We start from the raw sequence: 22,800 nt of genomic DNA, 5'->3' as shown, positions 1-22,800 counted from the left end.
GAAACTGCGCAAGCTTTGCCTTTGTTTTCATTCATTTAGAAATGTTTTAGACATAAAAATACAAGATATAACATACTGAACACACATGTTCCATTGCCCAGTTTGTTATACAAAATATTAGAAATAAAATTTACACCCCTGCATACTCTTCTCTGATCTCATTCTCCTCTTGACCCCAGAAATAGCACCATTCTTAAAATCAGTATCATTCCCATCCATGTATGTCTTTATAATTACTTATCTATATGTATAGCCCTAAACAATGCATGATATTGCTTTGCATATATCAAAGTATTTAATAATTTATATTACATTGTATGTGTCTTTCTTCCACTTCCTTTTTTGTTCAACTTATGTACTTTAAATTTATTTGTCTTAATAGATAGATATAGTTCATACTCATTCATTGTCACTGCTGGGTAACATTTCATTGCAGGACTTGCGTTTATTTTTCTTTTGATGGTAACCTGGGTTATTTTTAGTATTTTGTTATTACAACAATGCCAGTCTGCACATTCTTCTATGTGTTCGCTGGTGTTCATGCTGAAATGTTTCTCTAGTGCAGTGATTCTCAGTGGGATAGTTTGGGAACTTGTCGGTGAGACTTTTGTTTGTTACAGTGATTGGGAGGCATTACTAACATATAGTGGGTGAGGTCAGGAGAAGCTAATGTACTGCAATGTATGATACATTGTTATAAACAAAAACTTGTTCTGACATCTCACGTCACTGTGGAGTATCCTGCCTGACCTTTTGGTGAAAAATTAGTTTGGAATTTTCTGAATCTAGAAAAGAAATCTGTTTTACATAAAAAACATAAAGTATTTTGTATAGCTTTAATTTGATGAGTTTCCAAGAATGTAACTGCTGTGATTTTATTTTGTTGAAGCACTTTGTTTGGTTCAGAACTTTACCAGGTATTCACCATTTTGGAAAATCACATTATCAACAACAGTTCCACTGGTGTCACTTGAGGTGCCCATTCAACATGCCTATGTCAATTTGTCTTACTAGCTATTGTGTTTATGGTGAGTCTACACAAAGATGTGTTGTAGTTTTAATCAGGACTAAGCATTTTCCATGGAATGGGAGAAAATATTTGCAATCATATTTAATTGTAAATTATAATCGTAAAGAATTAATATGCAAAATATATAAAGAATTCTTACACTTCAACAATAAACAGCCAAAAAACCCTATTAAAATTGGGCTAAGGATAATTGCATTGACATTTCTCCAAAGAAGATATAAAAATGACCAACAAGCACATCAAAAGATGCTCAACATCACTAATAATTAGGGAAACACAAATCAAAACCACAGTGAGATATCACATCACATACATTAGATTGCTATTATCAAAAAAGCAGAAAATAAGTGTTGGTGAAGATGTGGAGAAATTGGAATCCTTGTGCATCGCTGGTAGGAATGTAAAATGCTACAGCCACTCTGGTAAAGGGATGGTGGTTCCTTAAAAAATTAAACATAGAATTACCATATGACCCAGCAATTCCATTTCTAGGTATACACCTAGAAGAATTGAAAGCAGAACTTGAACAGATATTTGTACACACATGTTTATAGCATTATTATTCACTATAGCCAAAAGGTAAAAGCAAACAAAATATTCACTGACAGATGAATGGATATACAAAATGTAGTATATACATACAATGAAATGTTATTCAGCCTGAAAAAGGAAGGGAATTCTGACACATGCTACAACATGGATGAACCTTGAAGACATTATGCTAAGTGAAATAAACCAGTTTCAAAAAGACAAACACTGTATGACTCCACTTAGATGAGGTATCCAGAGAGGTCAAATTCATAGAGACAGAAAGAAGGGTGGTTGCCAGGGACTCGAAGAAGTGGGGAATGAAAAGTTATTTTTATAGGGTATGGCATTTTGGATTGGCAAGATGAAAATGTTCTGGAGATGGATGGTAGTAATGATTTCACAATAGTGTGAATGCACTTAATGCCACTGAAAATGGCTAAAACTGTAAATTTTTTTATGTATATTTTATCACCATAAAAATATAAAAATCACCATATAAATATATCACCATAAAAATATATTTTTTTAAAAAAAGACAAGTCACATCGATTACAAAATATTGATATATTTTATTATAATTTATTTCCTTTTATTAATTAATTAGGTATAATGTTGACTTTTTATGACTGTATAAATATTCTTTTTTGAAGAATCAAGTAGCATTCTAGAATTATCTTTTCTTCTTCATGGGTTTAATGCTCCTCAAAGGAGAATGTTCTCATCACTAAGGTAAAGTAAAATTCCCTTATTCTTCTCCATCAATTGTTCAAAATCATGCCACAATTTAGTTTATTGCATAGCAGATCTTTAATTCTCTGGTTTATGTTGACATTTTGAAATTATGTGCATAGGTAAGTTACATTATTTATGAATTTCATGGAAGGATAATAAAGAGCGTGTTATAAACTATTATCAAAAAAAATTGGGCCTGATAGGATTGTAAATGACTGCTCTAGAATACATGTTTCAAAGTGGAATTTCTAATTGTAAGGCATGAACATCTTCAAGTTACTAGAAAATGATAAATTATTTTTTTTGTAGCAATTAAAAAGAATCATGCCACAGTCATGTTTTATAAGTCCTATTTGGTTTTCAATATCCTCACAACACTTGGTATCATCAGACTTCTAAATTTCTGACAATCTCTGTATATGATGTGAATTAGGTTCCAATTTTATTTTTTAACTATGAAAAATCAATTGACTCAGCCCCCATTTATTGAATAGCTCATCCTTCATAATTCACAAATTCATGACTATTATATATCAAACTTCTTGCAAATGTAGATTTGTTTCTGGGCTTTCTGTTCTGTTTTATTGTTCTATTTGTATATTCTATGGAAAACATCCATCTATCTTAATTACTATAGCTGTGCAATAAATGTTTATAAAACTTTGAATTTTTTCACTACTAATATATATTGCCTCCAAAAGAAGTCTAATATTTAACAATGTAGCTTTATGGTAAGCCCTCAAGGATAAATTAGTTGTAAATTATACACCCAGGTAAGTCATTATTTGAACTCTGAATAAAAGTATTAGAAGTAATCCACATAAGTGGAAACAAATCTGCCAAATATGAATTTGATTTAGAGCAGTGGGTATCAGTTTTTATTTTTTGATCTGACAACAATTAGATTAGTAAATTGTCGACTGAGACAATTACAGTTGACATTACAACAAGATCAACGTGTTGAGAAGTATCCTTCACTTTATGCTCTTATTGGTGGGTAGACATGCGACCAACTTACCTATTTACATAGATAAAACATTTAAAAAAGACAGAAATTCCTATTTGCATTGTTTGAAATCAGTATCTGATCTTTCCAGAACATATTCTTTCTAATCACTGTGGTGAGATCCATTCACCCATCTTGTTCCCTGGATGTTACCAGTCCAGTAAGGACCACATATAGTCAGCTATATCCGTTGCTTTCTGGGAAGACAAATTATAAAAAGGATCTACTTCCCTCGGGCTGATATATCCATTGACCCACAGCTTGATGAATAGAACAAGAGGACTAGACATATTCACTCTGTCCGTTGATTCTGTACAGGACACAACTTAAAAGAATGAAGACCAGATCATGTCTTTATGTAGACAATGTCAACCATAATGGTTGAGGTATGTATGTATTGAGATAAATGTCATTAAACTCCTCAGTGAACAAAATCAGGATCAAAAGATTCCTGTTACACTAAGGCAAGCTTAAAAATGCATTTCCTCATGTCCTCCTAATAGGCTTTTAGCAATCAGACAGCTGAATTATTTTGTTTTGTTTTATAGATAATATTCTCTTGTCTTTTTTTTTTTTTTTTTTTTTTTTAGTTTTAGGTGTACAAAGCAACATGATAGTTAGAGATTTACATCCCTCCCAAAGTGATAACCAACTTACCTATTTACATAGATAAAACAAGCTATTACCCCTCTGACATCTTATATAATTGTTACAACACCATTGACTATCTTCCTTATGCTATACTCCGCTTCCTATGACAATATATATATGTATAAATATATATGTGTAAAACAATTATGTGCATAGACTAAGATTTAAAAAAACTATGGAGACTGTTACCTTGTTTAAATTTGATGGTAGTGGTAATTGGTGAGATGATCTCAAATAATAAAGCCAAAAGTAATTATTTTTCTATCTTTATAATTATTTACACATAAAATTAATGTAATTTTCATTTATTTGCCATGATTATGTTGGCCTGTTGTGCATGATTACACTTGTATATTTAACATCATTAATTCTGATATGTCTTATTATTTGACTTATCAATGTTTGATAAATAATATGTTGTGAATTATTGTGGAGAATATAAAAGAAAGAAATCCATGAAAAAAAATGCATTCCCACTTTGATCCAAAAAGGAGTTGAGTTGTTAGAAGCAGTCATATCCCTTCTCTCGAGAAAGTTAAAAGCCAGAGAAAAAGATAGATTTACACCAGCAATATTAGTGTAAGGCTAGATGAGAAGGCTTGAGTGTGCAGTAAGACTGAAGGTGGCCCGTGTGAAACTTCTAAAGTGGGTAGCTTTGAAAACAACCCACTCGTAGGGAGCAAGGGGTTGCCAACACAGTTCTAACCAATGGTCATGGATTCTGTTGCTCTGCTATTCTCGCAAGACGCCCGCCTCAGCTCAGGTTTGGCCAAGATAGATAATCCTTTTGTGAAGTCAGGTAGGAAATGGAGGTGATGACTATGCTGATTTTTTTAAATGATCATGTGATTCCTACAATTGGTGGTAACAAAAGAACTAGTGATGAGTGGCCTCTGGCCAGGAATGATCAGTTAGTTTGCTGTAATTGACAGTTATCATGGCTTGTTCATGCTTCACCACAGAAGCGATCCTGTTTAAAGGCAAAGGGAATCCCCATTTGACTCTTGAATAAATGAATTTCCCCTACAGCAAGTCCTACACATATAGAGGGGGTCACAATTACACTAAGGTGCAATGTCCCCTCAAAGGGGCTGTATATCTGGCCTTGGGGTCTGTGGAATATATTTTATTTAATAAGAATATAGGAAATGAATGAATGCATACATGGACACCCAATTCTCTGTCACCCTGCCTCCTTGAACTTACCCCTTGATGCTGTTTTCTCTTACAAGATATCGCACTTCAAAGAAAATTCTGCAAAGACTACCTAGTGAGGACTTGCTCACAGTGTAGTTTCTAGGATTGTGTCAAGAAGTCCACAGATGTTCTGGCAGTTTCAGAGGAAAAATTAATCAGGGAAAACACCCCTTTTTCATTTGTGAAAAGCATGTATCTTACAAAAGGGGAATGTGTGATTTTTCTTAGAAATCCTGTTACTTTATAAGTCATTAAAACCTTGAAGGCTGCATGAGTGTTAGGAGGAATGTATGCAGCATCCCATCTTGGCTTACACACCACTCGTGGAGTAAAGTTATCTTGTCACTATAGCTTCGTGGTATTTGTGATTATTTGTGTTCCTTACACTTGCCTTCTATGGTTATGCTGTGTTGTGTCTGTTCCAAATGAGCAAAAATGGATGAGTGACGCATAGTGATTCATTGAGGTATAAAAATAGAATGAAGAGACTTTCAGTTTCAGCTCTAACATGTAAAGAGACTAGAAATTGTCACTGTCATCCTTAAAACAAGAAAAAGCTGGACAAATGAAAACTCAATTACTCTCTTTGGTTGCTAGGGACTGGGGGTAAGAGGAAATGGGGAGATGTTGGTCAAGGGTTACAAAGTTTCAGTTATGCCAGATGAATAAAGTCCGGAGATCTGATGTAGAGCAATATGACAACAGCTAACAATACTGTATTCCATACTTGCAATTTGCGAAGAGGGTATATCTTTTTTTTTTAAATTTATTTATTGGGGTGACAATTGTTAATGAAATTACACAATTTCAGGTGTACAATTCCGTATTACATCATCAATAAATCCCATTGTGTGTTCACCACCCAGAGTCAGTTCTCCTTCCATCACCATATATTTGATCCCCCTTACCCTCATCTCCCTCCCCCCACCCCCCTTACCCTCCGGTAACCACTAAACTATTGTCTGTGTCTATGAGTTCTTGTTTCTCATTTGTTTGTCTTGTTTTTGGTTTATATACCACATATCAGTGAAATCATAGGGTTCTCTGCTTTTTCTGTCTGACTTATTTCGCTTAGCATTATATTCTCAAGATCCATCCATATTGTCACAAATGCTCCTATATCATCTTTCCTTAACGCCGAATAGTATTCCATTGTGTATATGTACCACAACTTCTTTATCCATTCATCTATTGAAGGACATTTTGGTTGTTTCCATGTCTTGGCCACCGTAAACAAAGCTGCAATGAACATTGGCGTACACGTGTCTCTATAGAGAAATGCTTTTATATTTTTGGGGTAGATACCAAGGAGAGGGATTGCTGGGTCATATGGCACTTCTATTGGTAATTTTTTGAGGAACCTCCACACTGCCTTCCATAGCGGCTGCACCAGTCTGCATTCCCACCAACAGTGTATGAGGGTTCCTTTTTCTCCACAGCCTCTCCAACACTTGTTACTATTTGTCTTGTTGATGAAAGCCATTCTGACTGGGGTGAGGTGATACCTCATTGTGGTTTTTATTTGCATTTCTCTGATGATTAGTGATGTTGAGCATTTTTTCATATGTCTATTTGCCATTTGTACGTCCTCTTTAGAGAAATGTCTCTTCAGGTCGAAGAGGGTATATCTTAAGAGTTTTCACCACGACAAAAAAAAAAAAAAAAAGAAAGAAAGAAAGACAATGATGACCATGTGAAGTGATAAATATATTAATTAGCTTGACTGTGTGATTAGGTGATTATTTCACAATATGTACATCTATCACACCATCGGGTTCTATATCTTAAATACATACAACTTTTATTTGTCAATCGTATCTCAATAAAGCTGGGAAAAATGAGATGAGCTATCAAGCCTCACAAAACATGGATGAATTTTAAGTGCGTGTTGCTAAGTGAAAGATGCTGGTCTGCAAAGGCTATACACTGCATTATTATAGATGACGTTCTGGAAACGGAAAAACTAGGAGACAGCACACAGATCATGGGTGTGAGGGACTTGGTGGGGAGCAGCGTTGAATATGTGAAGCAGAAGGATACCATTGGGGTGGTGAAAACGTTCCGCATCATAGTATAATGATGGATACATGGTGCTGTACATTTGTCTAAATTCATAGAGCTTTACATTACATACAAAGAGCGAACTTTAACACATGTAAATTTAAAAATTCATTTAGAGTTTAGGGGATCTCAGGGTGGGATGCAGACTATACCAAAAGAATCTATCTGTATTGCAAGTGTATGAAACAACCTGAATGAACAGGGCAAGGGGAATAGAGACCTAAGTTACTGCGAATTAGTAGAATCTGTAAAGGCCATATATATATAGCACTGTATTCTATGTGGTAAAGTTTTTTTTTTCCTCACAAGGGTACAGATGAACAATTTTGAAACCACTATACATGTATACTAGAATTGAATAATTAAGTATGGATGATGGATGGGAGGAGCCTGGGCTTTTACTGTTGAAATGGGAGATAAGCAAGAGGAGAATGCTAGAATGATCCATGTGACATTGGGTTAGAGTTGGAGACATCTGTATCAACATATGTTTACTTGGTATATTAATAATTACAGATGGATACATATAGGAATGGTTATGTATATGTATATATACCTAGTATAGTATAGACACATATTCTGCCTACCTCTGTTTGGTGATAAGGCCTAGAAGCAATGTCACCCCAGCAGCAACGATCACTCTCAGTGCCCAGATCTTGGTTTCTAATAGCATTCTCCAATAAAAGGAATTATGGCTCCTTTAAGAAATGGCTGCTCTAGGGCTGGAGTAAGAAAGATACAAGACGATTCTGAAGAATTTTGTAGTGGCCAGAAAGTAAGGAATTGCTCAAAGAAACCACAATAAAAGGGGCATGTCAAAGGGATAGAGCAGACAACTAAAAGATCTCCCAGTGGCCAAAGTTGGAACATTTTGAGCAACAAAACAAAATAGTATTGGATTATCACTCCAAATATAAAATAAATATCTATGAAACCATTTTGATATAAATAAATGATTGAAAAAATAAATAAATAGGAGAGAGTAGATAATCTCATGCAAAAGAGTTCCGAATAATTTATGTAGATAGTCTACCCTCAAGGAGATGGATGGAGCATCTTAAGCATGGGTTATGTCTAGTGACTTCCTTCTAAAGAGTACAGTACAGAAAAGGGAAGAAAAAAGAATAATTTTACAGTAGAAACACTTAGAAATACTATCTCAGCCAGATGATCAAAATTATCATCAACAGTGGTAAATCATGTTAATAGCATGAATTCTTAATTGTGTGATGAGAGTAACATGTGATGACAGTAACATTTTATCTCTGTGGACTTTCTCCCCCAAATCCATAACCCTAGTCTAATCATAAGAAATGCATCAGACAAACCTTAAGTGAGAGAGATTTTACAAAATACTGGCAGGTACTCCTTAAAACTGTCAAGGTCATCAGGAACAAGCAAAGTCTGAAAAACTGTCACAGACAAGAGAAGCCTAAGGAGATATGACAACTAAACATAATGTGGCAAAAGCGAAGAAAATCTGAATAACATATGGATTTTAGTTAACAATAATGAATCAATATTGGTTCATCAGTTGTGACAATTGTACTATAGTAATAAAAGATGTAATCAATAGGTTGGGTGTGTACTATAGGGAAACTTTGTACAATTTTCACAACTTCTTTATAAATCTAAAACTAGTCTAAGAAAAGGTTACTAAAATAGTAATTAAAAGAATAATAGAAATACTACAATGCAACATGTCAGAAAAATGAAAAGTGACCAAAACTCTATGACCAGTGATTTTGGACAAGAAACTGAAAAAAGGAAAAGTGAACAGAAAGTATGATGGTGACCATGTGAAAGTAGGATTTCATTGGACATGCATTTGATTGGATTCTAACACTGTTCTGTCACAAGTTGTGGTGTGAAGCCATCAAAGCTTCTGTTTCACTTGCAAATAAAACCCATGGTCTTTCTTTAATTGAATTTTCAGAACTAATACAGTGTAAACTAAAATCCTCTAGTCTGGTACTGTGTGAATCTTATTTTTAAGGCAAAAGAGAGAGAGAGAGAGAGAGAGAGAGAGAGAGAGAGAGAGAGAGAGAGAGAGAGAGAGAAAGGAAGGAAAGAAGGAAGGAAGAAAGGAAGGAAGGAAGGAAGGAAGGAAGGAAGGAAGGAAGGAAGGAAGGAAGGAAGGAAGGAAAGAAAGAAAGAAAGAAAGAAAGAAAGAAAGAAAGAAAGAAAGAAAGAAAGAAAGAAAGAAAGAAAGAAAGAAAGAAAGAAAGAAAGACTAAAATTACAGAGGATCATTCTGTGTCCCTGAGAGCAAAAACAGGTATAAGTCACACCATTACTGAGAATCTTGTAAAACCAGGTGCAAAAGTAATGACAAATCTTATGCTCACAGAGAGAAAGCAGAACAAACTATTGGCAAGTTTTTGTTTGTTTGTTTGTTTTTTTACCTTAGAAGACACTCCTGGATGTCACAGGTCCTCCATGGGTAACACATGGAACCAATGCTATTCTCTCACTTGTAAGCCATCCGACATTTGCCTTATAGTTGCACAAAACCACCAATATGCCGGGTATAATTTTTTAAAAAAAGACTTTAATTAAAATATAGCTAACATACAATATTATACTACTTTCCGGTGTACATCACAATTATTCAACATTTATCTACCTAAAGAAGTGATCACCATGATAAGTCCAGCAACCATCTGACACAGTACTGTGCTGTCACATTATTATTGACTATATTCCCCATGCTGTACGTCACATCCCCATGACTTATTTGTTTTATATCTGGAAATTTGGACCTCTTATTACCCTTCACCTTTTCCCATCTTTTAAAATTTATCAGTTACAGTTGACATTCAATATTATTTTATATTAATTTCAAGTGTACAGCATAGTGATTATACATTTACATAATCTAAGGAGTGATCCCCCTGACTAGTCTAGTACCCACCTGGCACTATACATAGTTATTACCATATTATTGACTATATTTCCTATGCTTTACTTTACATCCCCATGACTACTTTGTAACAACCAATTTGTACTTCTTAATCATTCCCCCTGTTTTACTTCCCCCGCACCGCCTCCCCCCACACTCCAAGTGCACCTATCAGGCAACCATCAAAATGCTCTCTGTATCTATGAGTTTGTTTCTGTTGTGTTTGTTTGTTTATTTGGATTCCACATATAATCAAAATCACATTACATCTGTCCATCTCTGTCTGACGTACCCCACCCAGTTACAATACTCTCCAGGTCCATCCATACTGTCACAGATGGTAAGAACCCATTCCCTTTCATGGCCAAGCAATATTCCATTGTATATACCAGGTCTGATTAAGTTTGTGAACTCATCCTAGAAAAAGTGCTACTACATATTTCATTGCTGAATATCACTACAGTCACCTCCAAAGTACTCCCCTTGAGAAGCTATATACCAACGCCGGTACCTAGTCCACACTTCAATGCAATTTTGGAACTCTTTTTCTGGAATGGCCATCAGAGCTGTCATTGTATTACTCTTGATGTCCTGAATGTCATGAAAATGTCTTCCTTTCAATATTTCCTTTATCTTTGGGTAAAGAAAAAAGTCATTGGGGGCCAGATCAGGTGCATAGGGAGCGTGTTCCAATACAGTTATTTGTTTCCTGGCTAAAAACTCCCTCACAGACAGTGCCCTGTGTGCTGGTGCATTGTCATGATGCAAGAGCCATGAGTTGTTGGTGAAAAGTTCAGGTCGTCTAACTTTTGCACGCAGCATTTTCAGCACTGCCAAATAGTAAACTTGGTCACCTGTCCACTTGGTACAAATTCATAATGAATAATCCCTCTGGTATCAAAAAAGTTTAGCAACATCATTGCAACAAGTTCAGAAACTTAGTGTCAGACCTCGTATGTACCACCTCTTCTTTAGCCATTCATCCATCAATGGACACGCAGACTGCATCCACATCTTGGCCATTATAAGCAATGCTGCAATGAACATATGGATACACACGTCCCGTCAAGGTAGCTTTCTGGGTTTCTTTGGATAAATACCCAGAGATGGGATTACTGGGTCCTTCTTTGTCTCTTGTAACAGACTTTGTCTATTTTTTCTGGTATAAGTATTGCTATCCCAGCTATTTTTTTGTTTCAATTTTTCTTTTTTTAAAGCACAAATTACATTTTTATTGAGTAAAAGAATAAATGTATTCTTACATCTCTTATGCTTCATCCTGATATCAGTATCCTTCTGTCCAAAGTACGGCTTTAGAAGTTCTATTTGTAGAGGTTTGTTGTTGTGCTCTCTGATTTTTATTTTACTTTCATTCTTAAAATGTATTGAGCAGAATATAGAATTTTCTATTTTATACTAAAATTTTTTTGTTTCCACTTTCTTTTTTTCTTTTCTTTCTTTCTTTCTTTCTTTCTTTCTTTCTTTCTTTCTTTCTTTCTTTCTTTCTTTCTTTCTTTCCTTCCTTCCTTCCTTCCTTCCTTCCTTCCTTCCTTCCTTCCTTCCTTCCTTCCTTCCTTCCTTCCTTCCTTCCTTCCTTCCTTCTTTCTTTCTTTCTTTCTTTCTTTCTTTCTTTCTTTCTTTCTTTCCACGACTTTATTGGGGAACAGTGTGTACTTCCAGGACTTTTTTCCAAGTCAAGTTGTTCTCCTTTCGATCTTAGTTGTGAAGGGTGCTGTTCAGCTTCTAGTTGTTGTCCTTTCAGTCTTGGTTGTGGAGGGCGCAGCTCAGCTCCAGGTCCAGTTGCCGTTTTTTCTAGTTGCCGGGGGCACAGCCCACCATCCCTTGGGGTACTCGAGGAATTGAACTGGCAACCTTGTGGTTGAGAGCCCACTGGCCCATGTGGGAATCGAACCGGCAGCCTTTGGAGTTAGGAGCACGGAGCTCCAACCGCCTGAGCCACTGGGCCGGTTGTGTTTCCATTTTCATGAAATATCTTTTTCTATCCCTTTACTTTCCATCTGTTTGGATCTTCCAATCTGAAGTGAGTCTCTCATATGTACAGGTTTTGTTTTTTTATCCATTCAGCCCTCTTATGTCTTTTGATTTGACCATAGTTCTTGTTTTTATTTTGTTTTGTTTTAAGCCATATAGAGCTATTTGACTTGTGCAACAACCAATCAATAAACAAACAAATAAATAAAATGAGAAAAATATTTTGATGACTTCAAGAGGTTTGCCTAAAGTGGTGTTTTTCAATGACTTATTTAGTGTCTTCAGTAGCAGGAAGTATCACCTTAGGGATACAAATATCATAATTTTATGGTTGAAAAATCAAACATCAGGATTTCCCAAAAAGACCTAACTTGGTACAAATGACTCAACATTTTAAAGCTGTCTCTTTTCCATCATTTGCTGATTTTCTTTTCAGTTGTCAAGAAGTGACTCAGTGATGTGTTATTTAAAACTACATACAAAGGCTGCAACAAATATTAACAAACATGGGGCACTGAGTCCAGTTGAAGTGTGGTTTAGGAACTCATTTGCCATCATCTGGGTTCAGGCACTCAACCTTTTAGTTTGGGTTCTGGTGTCTTGATGTCTAGCAGAATGTGGGAGGTAGTTTTCAGTGAAAAGTCTTTCCATAATTTCTCAGTCCGCCTTTGATCCAATTATTGCCAATTCTCTTAAAAAGAAGCAAACATTTGCCACTGCCATTCCTGATGATCTATCATTGAGAACTGAAAATGTGATTTAGGAGAAAGCAAATGTACAAGAACTGATAGGATAAAGAACTCAATTGAGTCATCATTGAGCTGTGTAACCCTGGCTGAGCACGAGATTGTAAACAATATTATCTCACTCTGTGATATGAAACAATGTTATCCACGTCAAATATATTTCCTCTTTTAATTGTATTAAAAAATTTGGTAATTAAAAAATTTTACTAAACAGTGTAAGTCCAAATTTTGACCAAACTTACCCATTAGAAAGTCTATGCTGACTGGTGTTCAGTCAGTAGAAACATTTTTATTGTATCAGCCAGTGTCCTTTCTGATGCTTTCTGATGCCAAGTGTCTGTTCTGATTGGTTTCTGGCTTGGAGCCCTTTGTTTTCCTTCATGTTGTTTCTTTCCAGGGTAAATATAAACTTAGTTCAAATAGAGGGGATTCCACTAATAGGTCAGTTTATCAGCATCATCTGGCAATTTATATAGTTAAAATGACCTCCCCACACCTCACACTTGTGCCAAATGCCAGAGCTTATAGTGGTGACGTGGGAATAGAGATAGCAGTGGCTTCCTTCCTGCTTGGAAACTTTACATATTGCTACTCCCCCGTCCTCACCCCCCCACTTGGTAGCTGTATGAATTCTATGGGGAAATGAAAAACCAGTCTTCTTTGAAAATCAGATTGAGAAAATTTGTTCTCATGCACTAACAGTTCTTGCCTCTCCTTCTGAATGACTTCAGACCCTCCAATTCCTTATTGAAGTTTTGAGAGAGAGGTGACAGAAAATTGTACATCTGGTTTATCCTTGGAAGACTTGGCCATCACAGGCTCCCTATGCACTAGTTCTATATATGAAAATAAATGAGATTCTGATTGGTCAAGCTCAGCCGAGCTGTGAAGTGGTGAGACTGAGAAGATGTAGGGCTTGGTGTGCTGAGGGCTCATTTGCCTGGTGAAGTGACTGAGAGATCGTGGAAGGAAGGCAGATGCAGAGCTGTGCAGAGGAAGGGAAATATGGCAGAGAAATGGTAGAAAGATCTAACAATGTTCAAGCATTTGGGTACTTAGCATGTAGAGGGCGAGTCAAGCTTTCTTGTTCAGTGTGGCTCCAGAAGGCAGAAGCAGGTCTTGCAGTTGAGCCTATACTCAATGAGCAGCGTAGTGTAGCTAAAAGCATGGTCTCTGGAGTCAGACAGCCTGGGGTTACCCAGCATCTGTTTTGGCTTACTAGTCATGTGACTTTGACATTGGACAAGTTACTTAAACTATCTGGACTCCAGTGTCCTCATCTATCAATTGGGGGAATATTAGCATTCATCTCACAAAAATTATTCTAAAGATGAAGTCAGTTAGCATATACAAAACATTTAGAACAGTGCTGGGCACATAGTAGGCATTCCACTTTTATGGGACTTACAAGTGATCTTCTCAGAGAGGCAGCATGTACCACAATGTATGGAAGATGATTCTGATGTATACTGCACTCTGAAAAGTTTATTTTCATTGCCGACATCAAGCAGATACTGGCTGACAGCTTCAAGGAGATGGGAGGATGAAAGGATTTGTGCAAAGTACAGGAGGTAGGATTAGAGAGCTTTTAGAGTCCTTACCACTTCCATGAGATGCTTTAGTCTGTGCCATGTGATCTTAAGCTGGTTAGCTGGGCTTGGAGTGCTGGCTTTCAGTTTGTCTTATGCTCAGAGCCACTTATCAGAAAGTCACCTGGAACTACTTCTCACATGCATGGTCATAGTGGGATCCAATCCCTGGATGCTTTATTCAACTACATTATGGAATGCTGACACTGGAATTGAAAACGAGAATGGCATTTTCCTTCAGTGCACACTCAAAGCAGAGTTTACTGGTATCCTCTGGGTAATGAGAAACTCCACATTTTGGAAAGAAATCTGTATTTAGAACAATAAAAAACAAAAGCTTTGAGCAAGTGGCATAGGAAGGAACTGTGTGTTTCTTGGTGCTTGCTAGGAGGCATAAAGATGTGAAGTACAATGTATTTTGACAGAACCAAGTCACAGGCACAAACCCACACTGTCTGTGGGGCTCAGTCTCTCACATGCTTCTGCTGCCTGCAGATGGGAAAATGTTCTCATGACAGAGCAACAGGCCAGCTGTAGGTGCTGGGCTCCTTGGCCTCCAACCAAAGCCTTGGAGCCATGCAGTGGCCAATACACTAAAATAACCACGTTATACTGAGTGTTGGGAGTGGTATTTTTTTTTAATTTTTAATGCAAAACCAATGTCACAACATTAGAGAAAGTTTTCAGAACAGAAGAGAACACATCACATGAAACATTATTGCTATTATACAATTTTGATAATTTGCCTTTACTTTTTATCTTTTTTTCCATGCCTATATATGTATTTTACACAGTTGTAACCAGCCTTTTTACTTACCATTATAACAAGAATTTTTCCAAATTTGATCTTAATCTTATCACCTAATTTTTTTAAAAAAGCTGCTTAATACTATCTTATATGTATTCACTGCATTTTAAATTACTAATCATATACCGTTGGACCTTAACTAGCTACCAGTTTTGTACTGTGGTGATAGTCATAGTTTTAGCTCTTCCTGTGTTTCGCTTTTTTTTTTTTTTTTGTCGCTTACTTACATTAAGTGGAATTCCTGGATTAAAGAGTATGACTATTTTCATTACTCTTGACTTGTTTTTTAACGTAAATAAAAAGCAATGGTCTTCCAATGAAATACTGCAGATGGATCCTGTGTGTGTATCTCTTCTTTCTCCTGGGATCCCACTAACGTGGCCAAAGAAAAGAGAACAATACATGTTTGGAAGGTGGAGACTGAACTGAGTGGGGTAAATTGCAGCCTGCTGGATAAAATGTGTGGTGAGGCCCTGAACGTTCATGCAGACAGAGAGGGCTCAGCTGAGCCAGAAAAAGCGGAACATTGAAAAAGAGAAAGAGGGTCATCACAGAACATGGCTCAGCTTCTTGTGACTGTACCATAGTCTACTTAACCTTTTCCCAACATTGCGTGTTTCGATGGTTGATTTTACGTGTCAACTTGACTGGATCACCGGGTGTCCAGATATTTAGTAAACATTATTTCTGGGTATGTCTGTGAGGATGTTCCTGAAAGAGATTTCCATCTGAATCAGTGTGAAATAATGGAAAATATAAATACTAGTCCCTGTCCTGACACAGGACTCCTAAAACACTTGCAAATTCCTAAGTGATAAGAGCGCTGGGAGCATTTATTGTTCTATTGAGGTGACGCTGGGTGGGCTCTTGGATGGCTTCTGGACGAGGGCTGGTCACCAGAAAGACAAAGCCATGATTAGAAGCTTGGAATTGCAGCCCCATTCTCCTCTCTTTTCCAGAGAGGGGAGAAAGGAGAAGGGCTGGAAACAAACTTAATAATTGATCACGCTTATATGAGGAAGCCTCCATAAAATACCAGTTGCAGGGGATTTGAGGAGTTTCCAGGTTGGTAAACACTGGGAGGGTGATGCAGCCCATCTCCTGCCCAGACTATACGTTATGTATCTCTTCATCTGGCTCTTCATCTGTACCCTTTATCACATCCTTCAATAAACTTGTAAACCTAAGTAGTAGTTCCCTGAGTTCTATGGACTGCTCTAGCAAATTATTGACCCCAAGGAGGGGGTTTGGGGAACCTTTGATTTGTAGCCAATCTGTCAAAAGCACAGGTGACAACCTGAATGTGCAGTTGTCATCTGATGTGGGGTGGGAGCCGTCTTGTAGGAGCCCTTAAGCGGTGAGACCTAATGCTATCTTCAAGTAGATAGTGTCAGAACAGGGTTAAATTGTGCAGTACTCAGCTGGTGTTGTGAAGAATTGCTTGGTGTGGGGAAAAACCCACACAGATTTGGTGACCAGAAGTGTTGTAAGTGTTTTGTACGAGGAGTAGAAAGGAGAGACACAGGAGGAAGACTGAAGTTTTTTTCTGACTCAGGAGGAGGACTGGGTAGTTTCTCTAACTCACTGAGTGAAGCAGATTGCCCTGCCCAGGGTGGGTGGACATCATCAAATCTGTTGAGGGCTTGAATAGAACAGAAAGACAGAGGAAGGGGGAATGTGCTCTCTTTGCCTGACAGCTTGCAGTGGGACATTGGTCTTCTGCCCTGGGAATGGCACTTATACATCTGCTCTCTTGTTCTCAGAACTACACCACTGGCTCTCCTGGGTCTCCAGCTTGCAGACGGCAGATTGTGGGACTTCTCAGCCTCCATACTTGTGCAAGCCAATTCCTTATAATAAATGTCTTTATATGTCATAAAGAACATAAAATATATAGCAAGAATATGTAATATATAAGGAGATTTATAGATTCTTTCTCTGTACTATCTCTCTCTCTCTCTCTCTCTCTCTCTCTCTCTTTCTCTCTCTCTCTCTCTCTCCTTCCTTCCTTCCTTCCTTCCTTCCTTCCTTCCTTCCTTCCTTCCTTCCATCCATCCATCCATCCATCCATCCTTCTTTCTTTCTTTCTTTCTTTCTTTCTTTCTTTCTTTCTTTCTTTCTTTCTTTCTTTCTTTCTTTCTTTCTATATCTATCTATCTATCTATCTATCTATCTATCTATCTATCTATCTATCTATCTATCTATCTATCTATCTATCATCTATCTATTTAAGCATCTATCAATCTGTTTCTTTTTTGGTATTATAAACAATGTTTTACTAACTACCCATGTACATGCCAACTCTCTAGGATGGATTCTTGAGAGTGGACTGCTGGGTCATGATGTTCAAGGGGTTTCTCAAGGTTCTTGATACACATTATCAAGCAGTCTTCAGCAGAGCCACCCTGCTCAGATTCCGGCATACTGAGAGGCTGGTACTTGAATGGGCAGTGTTTCCCAGGAGCACATGGGCATCATCCAAACCCTGTCATTTTCTTTTTCTCTCCACTTTGGAGCCCTCAGTTCTGCCTGCCTATGGCATTTTTCTAGTGCCTTTTGTTTTTATCAAATCTCAGATAACACACCCTCTCTTCCTCCTTCCCCAAATGCATTTCAGCAGGGTATAAACCCAGTTCTCAAATAACCTAGCTATATAATTCAGGGGAAATCACTTAAATTCCCTAGAAACCAATTCCCTCATTTGCAAAGGGAAAGAATTTTACCATAGAGCCTCTCAGGTTCTCTCAGTTATGGCTTTCATATATTGAATAATTAAAAATAACCTAAATGTTCAACAACAGAATTTCGTTAAATAAATTACTTCATATCCAGGTGATGGAATACCAAGTAGTAATTCTTTTAATGTACTTGTATTACGTTGCGTGGGAATGACTCATGTTATCACGCTAAGTGCAAGCAGCAGGACACTGTATGACTGCAAATTTAGACGTACTAATCTTTACATATAAAATTAAAAAGAAACATACCACAAGGCTAACAGAGGTTCTCCATATGATTGTATTATTGATAATATATAGTTAGAAAAATGCATGTTTTTAATTGTGAAAATTAGATACTCAAGTAGGATCAGCTTAAGCTTCTTGGCCTCTGTGCCACTTTTCTTGACCCCTAGTCAGGATTAGGGCCCCTTATCACAGCTCCCACCACATATAGAACAAGCCTTCATTACAGCAAACATTAGCCTGCATTGTAATTACCAGCCAACATGTCTGCTTCTTGAATTCAGAGCCTCCCAACAGGAGAGTCTGTCTTGTTTATTGATGTAACATGATGCCTGGCACTTAGAAAATGCCAGATACGTGTTGTCTCAATGTTTAATAAATCTGTCAGTGAAACAATTTCTGTTAGAACTATAGACCAATATAATCAGATTTCATTCTGAGGCTTGATATTGCCTACTACTTTTCAATTTCTATGGTAAGTAATATGAGCTTCTCAGATAATGTTGTTTCCTAAATGCTTTGTCTACAACTGGGGTAAATTGCCACCAGGAGGCTGGTGCTGCCTGAGTGTATGGGTAGGAAAATTCCTTTGAGAATTTTTGGAGGCATACAACAACCACACCTAGTGGCATCAATTATTTCTGCATATATCTATCTCCCATTGCTGGGATTCCTTGCTCACCATGCAACTTTTAAGTTATAATTTGGCTTCTTGCAGAAATGTCAAAACTGGAGTAAATGTGTCAGCTGGGATAGAGGATACGAGTCTATCTAGCAGTTATGTTTCTCGTGGTAAATTAATGAATTGGCACAATTTTGTTAGCTCAGCCTTTCTGCACTCAATTAACTTTAAAACACTGAGGAAATTGGATTTAGGGATCTGCAAAACTGAAGGTGAGATTTTGGAATCTGGTAATTTAAATGGAGTACTGCCACCCTGTGAAGACTCCCAACATGCTTTATACTTATGACACCATCTGTCTCACCTCCACCAACAGTAGAGAATCAGAGGGCTCGTTGTCAGCACTGCTGTAGAGAGGCTATCCAAGATGGAAGCGAGGTTGCCTTGCAGGACTTGAGATGCAACTGAAGAACTTTGAACAAACTTTCAGGTTTCAGTACAAGCAAGGTTTTCATATGGATTCATTCTACTCGTGCCTAGGAGAAGAAGAGGTTAAACTGTGCAATAATGTCCACATTAGTGGACAAAGTATTAAATTATACCTACCCATTTACTCTCTAAATTGTTTTCTGCTTGTATTGAAACCAATCTACTTAATATCCATATTTAGCTATTTTGAATACTTTTCCATTTTTATAGAAAAGTCTTTTTAAGAAGTCAGTACAAGCATCCCACTTTCTTTTACTGGTTCACTGTTTCTTCCATCCCTCCTCTTACCGTTGACGTGTTCTCCCCACTGCCAGAGAAATTTCAATGTGTCAGAGTACTATTAGATCTGCTTTTTAAACTGGTCTCTGTCATCAGCTGCTTTTCCTCAATCCATTGGATCCTCAAGACTCTCTATGCAGCTCTTCCTAGCACTCAAGCAGAGATAGACCAAAAGGTATCTTCTTAGAAGAAAATAGGATCATACCGTCCCCGTGTGTTACCCATCTTTGTTGACTCTGTGAGTATTGCATAAAATCCAAATGCTTGAGCTGGTACAAAAGGACCTTCATAACCTCATACCATTCTCTACCACACAGTCCATGTCCTAGACACACTGAGATGCTCTAATTCCTCAAATATGGCTTCATGCCTCATCCTGCTTCTGTGTGTTGCACTCCCTATTACTTCTCTCTGATTCTGTTGAAATTTTGTTTGCGTCCTTCAGAACCAAGATGATACATCATGTCAGCAAAGCATGGATTCTTGTTCCCTCCTTTGGATTTTCACAGTCCTTTAAGCAAACCTATTCTCCAGCAATTATCCCTGGTATTATAAATATCTATTTACACACACTCATCTCTTACTAGACTATGAACTTTTTTGAGAGCTGAGACCTGCCATTCATCTCTGTGGAGCCAGAGCTCCGCATAGCTTCTGACTCATCGTAGATCCTTAATTCATGTTTATTGAATTTATTAATTAAGCCATAACCAAGATATCACCATCCATTTAATTGCAAATGAAGTCCCAAAGATGAAATTAACAGCCTCATTTCTATCAGCTTTGCTGATAAAGTGATGAAAACTACGCAGTGTTTCTCCCAATGCCAGCCAGTGTAAAGCAAAGAAAAGCTTCCAAGGGCATTGGCTCTGCCCTTGAATGGCTTACAGTACAGTGGGAAAGATGAGATTTTTCATTCACAAAACAAATTGAGGACAACATTAAGAATGTCTAAAAGCCATGTTGGTTGTAGGAGGTATCTGAACTGTCTGGGGCTTGAGACCAGAAGAAATGAGAGCAGATCCCCTCCCTCCCAACCCCCTCTCCTAGCTGTATGGTGGAAGGCGGATCATTGGCAATCCAGTGTGGGAGTGGGGAGGGGGACTTTGCACTCAGCATGTTCAGTAACGCTTTCTACATGAAGCGAGATCAAGGTGACTATTGAGGAAAATATGGGTTTGGGATTGGTGAAGAAGAAGATTGGGAAAATAAGCATTCTGGAAAGCTGAAGTGATATGGGGAAATGCTAGATACAGGGGTTATGAGGCAGGAACCACAATTGTTTAAAGGACTGTTGTATTACATAGCTGGAGAGTAAATAAAAATAATTCTGTTCTTCTCTTTTGCTTTACTATTTACACAATGTTTATGCATCCTGGAAATAGCCATTGGGTCCTTATGACAATCCTATCTGGTGTGGTAAGTGCTTAGTGGCTGAGTCATCTTTGACTCCATTCTACTATGCCCCATCCTAAGCTAAGGCAGACACCTTCCTCCGTGCTCCCAAGGACCTCTGAGCTTCCCTCTGACATGGCATATTCACACGCTACTGTGTTCATTGGTTCATTCCTGGGGAAAGTAGGTGCCATTCTCATCTGTGCCCAGCACCTGAAACAAAATGGAAGCTCAGTAAATGTGTGCTGCGTTAGTGGTTGAATGCATGATGTAATAGAGTGGATAGCAATCTTACTTGCCATTATTTTTGTCTGTATCAAATGTCTCATTCTTCACCTGAGTTCACAGGCTGTTCACCAAGTCTCTACCAGTCAACCCAAAGATTCCAACGCATTTCAGAATCCCCAGCCCACCAAATATCAAATGGACAGAGTTGTCTAACTCCTCCAGGATCCATTCCTCCTCCAGGCTTGGAGTTACTAAAGACTGGATAATAAAGATAACAAAGCTTTGAGCCTGGCATGCATGCCTGCTAGAACACAGAAACAGATATGACCCAGCAGCCCCAGGCTCTGCTGATAACAAAAGCTTTCTGAGCAATGGCCCTTCAAAGCAACAAATCAAGACAGACAGCCTGCCAAAAACATGCCGACCTAGCCAACTCAGAATCCCTTACCTGCCGAGAAACAGTCCTCCCAGGCCATCCATCACTTAGACAAGTCAGATTAGATGGTGAGAACATCAAAGAGGCAGAGCCATCCTTTGTGGCTCTAGGAAAGCTCGATGCTCCCCAGGCAACCTGGCCCCAAGTACTCCCCTCCCCACTTCTCAAGAAGCCTGAGGAATAAGTACCCTCAACTGCCTGTCAGATTTCTATTCATCCTTCAAGATGCTGCTCCAATGCCACCTTCTCTGTGATGCCTTCACCCACCTCTGCATAGCACATTGTTAGATCAAGAGTAGGTTTTGATATTGTCCTGGCAAAGGGCCTCTGCACCACCCAAATTATGATCTGATCCATCACATCGTCCCCAAAAGAGGTATACACAAGGAGAAGCTTTATGGAGAACAACGAACCTCTTTGCACTCAACCACAATGCAGAGCTCTCTAAAAGAGCAGAATTGAATTATAAAACTTACCTTGAACCCCTAAATAGGCTTCTGTCTCCTCCTAAAGCCAGAATCTAAATCCTGGGGTCTTAGCACTTCTCAACATGGCAAGGATGAGTGCATTCAGGTGTGTGGGAGTGACGAGAAGCTTTGCCGGTCCTGGCCTGATGAGGCAGGCTCCAGGGCACTCATTAATCTTCCCACATGGGTGGGGTGGAAGGAAATGAGAGGATTGATTGTTAGATTACTGCCTATCCTTTTGAATTGGGTGACCCCACTCATGTATAAAAATGGCTTGGTTAATGCTTTGGACTCTGGCCCTTCATATTAGCAAAGGGCAGGAGGCTCACCTCCCTTTCAAATGTGATTTTAACCTTTTACGCACTGACCATACATCCATGGAAACAGGTTTTTGAAGTGGCTCTTTCACACTCAACATCTGTGTTCTGATTGGGATCCCAAGAGGCTGGTGAGTTTCATTTTCAGGCACCACTTAACAATGTTCTGTGTGCATTTTCACAGGTGGACAAATTCAGCAAGAGAAAGGGTGCAGATGTTCCATTTTGCAGAATCAGAAATATTTAAATCCTTCTCCTATGGATGTGCCCTAATACTTCAGGACTGTATCCGGGGAAATGTTCAGGACTTGAGAGGCCTGTAGAATTTCTCCAGGATGAAGTGGGGGCATCAGCTGGGG

This window comes from Rhinolophus hipposideros (genome assembly GCF_964194185.1).
Source record: "Rhinolophus hipposideros genome assembly, chromosome: 20".
Lineage (NCBI taxonomy): Eukaryota > Metazoa > Chordata > Mammalia > Chiroptera > Rhinolophidae > Rhinolophus > Rhinolophus hipposideros.
Note: the sequence above shows the minus strand (reverse complement) of the source record.